This window comes from Microtus pennsylvanicus, chromosome 1 (assembly GCF_037038515.1).
Source record: "Microtus pennsylvanicus isolate mMicPen1 chromosome 1, mMicPen1.hap1, whole genome shotgun sequence".
Lineage (NCBI taxonomy): Eukaryota > Metazoa > Chordata > Mammalia > Rodentia > Cricetidae > Microtus > Microtus pennsylvanicus.
Genome location: NC_134579.1, coordinates 203,512,019 through 203,515,117, shown reverse-complemented (window position 1 = coordinate 203,515,117; position 3,099 = coordinate 203,512,019). Strand labels below are relative to the sequence as shown.

The window sequence follows — 3,099 nt, the reverse complement described above, 5'->3', positions numbered from 1 at the left end:
CTAGCAGACCTTTTCCGGGACAGGTATTGGAGGAAGTCAGTAAATGCAATTGATGGGGAAAGTTGATGTCCTCAGAGTGGTCCCTGCTACTTAGGCACACACAGAGTAGAGAAAAATGTGTTAAACAGGCCTTTGTTGTTGTTTTGTTTTTACATTAGTTTTTTAAAATTATCAGTGCCTTTAAATTATTGGTTAGTTCGAACCAACCTCATCGATACCATAGTCTCTTTGTGCTGTCTTATATTCCTTCTTGTGTGTATCACGCTGAACAATGAGTTTGGAGTTGCAAAGGAAGATTTATTTTTTGCTCCTATATAACTTGCTTTTGTCCACCAGCGAACAAAAACATACACAAGTGCTCAAGGCCTTTGCTTTGAATTAGAATCACACATTGACTTCTCAGCCCTGGTCCAAATATTTCCCCATCTCATGCCAGGCCCCACCCCTAGTTTCTCATTGTATTGGCCTGCTGATTGATTTCTCTGGATGTCCACTTGGCCACCCTCTCTGAAGTTTTCTCTTCCATCTCTAATCTCTTTACTATGATCTTCTTCTCCCACCAAGCCTTGATACCTAACAAATTATATTTTAGTAATTCTCCATCTATTTGTTCTTCCTGTCCGTTGACTATAAATGGCCACTTCTCCTAGTGGTGTCCAGAGTTGAGTTCAACCTTTCTCCCTTTCTGCCGCAGTTTCAAATAAACTCTTCCTTGCCATTTGAACATGTGTGGCAGAATTTCTCATTAATACTTCCAAACCACAAGGAATTCTCTCTTTCTTTAAGCTCCATCCTCTTCTTTGGAGTAAGATCTGCTGCTGGGTGCTGGAGACTAAGTCCTCAGGGATGTAAAAAACATAATTTCTTATATCTTACATAGTTCTCACGTAGTCTCAATATTTATTAGTACTTACATTCTGCCTCAGAATTTTTTTTTAAAGTTGACTTCCTTGAATCAGGAACCCCAAAGTACACATATGAAGTAGTTAGTTGTTATATTGCTCAAGTCTCTTTTAAGCTATTCCTACTTCCCCAGGACATTCATGACATTTATTTACTGATGAAACCAAGTAATTTGTCTTATAGATTCTACCACTCTCTAGACTTGGCCGGTCTCATCATTATGATATCACGTAACATGCCTCTGCTCTGCACATATCCTATAACCCATTAAATTCAAGTGCAGCTTTTTCAGTAGGAAAACTTCATAGGGAGATCTGGTACTTAATTGCAGCTCACATCCAGATATATAACTCTTCTCTTCATTGTGAATTTCCAGCTGTTCAAAGGAGGGAGAAACTGCATTGATTTTAATGCAGGTTAATGTAGCTTCCCGCATGGGGCAAAAAGGATTTAACTTTGGAGCCTGACAGGCAGGCTTGAGATTGGTTGAACTGCAGGACCCTGTGTGGCTAGCACTACTCTCATAATGTTATTTTTGTTGTTTCTTCTTGTTGTTGTTGTAGTTCTTCTTCTTCTTCTTCTTCTTCTTCTTCTTCTTCTTCTTCTTCTTCTTCTTCTTCTTCTTCTTCTTCTTCTTCTTCTTCTTCTTCTTCTGTAGTAATAAGGGCGGCAGTGGGGCTGCGTCCCCAACACCCCAGCCGCCTGCTCGGCTACCTTATGCCCCGAAATAATTACACAGACACTGTATTCATTTAATCACTGCTTGGCTCATTTCTACCTGGCCTCTTCTAGGCTAATTCTCGCACCTGGACTAGCCCATTTCTTATCATCTGTGTAGCACCGGTCTTACCGGGAAGATTCTAGCCTAAGTCCATCCTGGGTCGGAGCTTCATAGCGTGCATCTTCCCTGGAGTGGGGAGCATGGCGTCTCTCTCTGAAGTGTCTGCTCCGGAGAGGAGAGCTGTCGAGTCTGAGCTCACTTCCTCTTCCTCCCGGCATTCTGTTCTGTTTACTCCACCTACCTATGTCCTAACCAATAAAATGAGCCAAGGCGGTTCCTTTATTAGCCAATGACCTTCCTCCATCCTTCTTCTTCTTCTTCTTCTTCTTCTTCTTCTTCTTCTTCTTCTTCTTCTTCTTCTTCTTCTTCTTCTTCTTCTTCTTCTTCCCTTTCCTCTTCCTTCTCCCTCTTTCTTTGTTCTCCCCACTCCTTCCCCCTCCTCTTCCTTCTTTTGAGGTAGGGGCTCATGCATCCCAGGATGTATAATTGAGGATTACCTTGACCTTTGGATCCTCTTGAGTGTTAGATCCATCTAACACTGAGAATCAGGATTGCAGACATACACTACCAGCTCCAGTGTTATTATGGACTGAATTTGGGGCTCTATGTAGGCTAGGCATGTATGTACTTTACCAACTATAAATAGTTTTGAGCTTTGTTCTGACCTATAGGATCTTAGATTGACCAAGAACAGCAGTGTAGGACTATTGAAATAGAAATGAGACTTTGGTTTGTCTACCTAATACTTGTGAATTTTACAGACTTTGAGTGTGTCTTATGACCCCTGTGATCCTTGGGAGTCATTCTTTCTCAGCCACTAGTCATACCCTCACACATAGAAACACAGGTAGGTTCCTCGACTGGATACTCAGATACTCCATCTCCGGACATTTTTATAAAGATTTCTCTTCTCTTGGGCCCTCCTCTGTGAACTCTACCCCCTTTTTGATCCAGACTCCCAGCTTCATTTCAATTTAAGTTTGCTGGACTCTGCCTGGGTTGCCTCTTCCTGTGCCATCACCTGGAAAGACAAGGCTGGATACTGGGACCATCATAGGACACTGACTTCATTTCTTCTTTTTCTTTTTTATTTCCTGATTATTTTTACTACTTTATAAATAATACCAATCAAAATTTCCACTTCCTCCCCTCCTCCCACTTCCCTCCAGCTCCTCCACTCTCCCTCTCCCCTCCCCCTCCAGTCCTGAGAGAGGGCAGGGTACCCTGCCCTGTGGGAAGTCCAAGGCCCTCTTCCCCCCCCACATCCAGGCTTAGGAAGGTATGCATCCAAATAGAATAGGATCCCAAAAAGCCAGTACATGCAGTAGAGACAAATCCCAGTGCCATTATCATTGGCTTCTCATTCTGCCTCAAGTGTGAACCACATTCAGAGGGTCCAGTTTGATCCCATGGTC

General features: G+C 42.7%; 1 pseudogene; it reads right to left on the bottom strand.

Annotated features, from left to right (window-relative positions):
• Positions 1 to 239: 239 nt before the first annotated feature.
• On the bottom strand, positions 240 to 360 carry LOC142842840 (small nucleolar RNA SNORA40; annotated as a pseudogene).
• Positions 361 to 3,099: the final 2,739 nt, after the last annotated feature.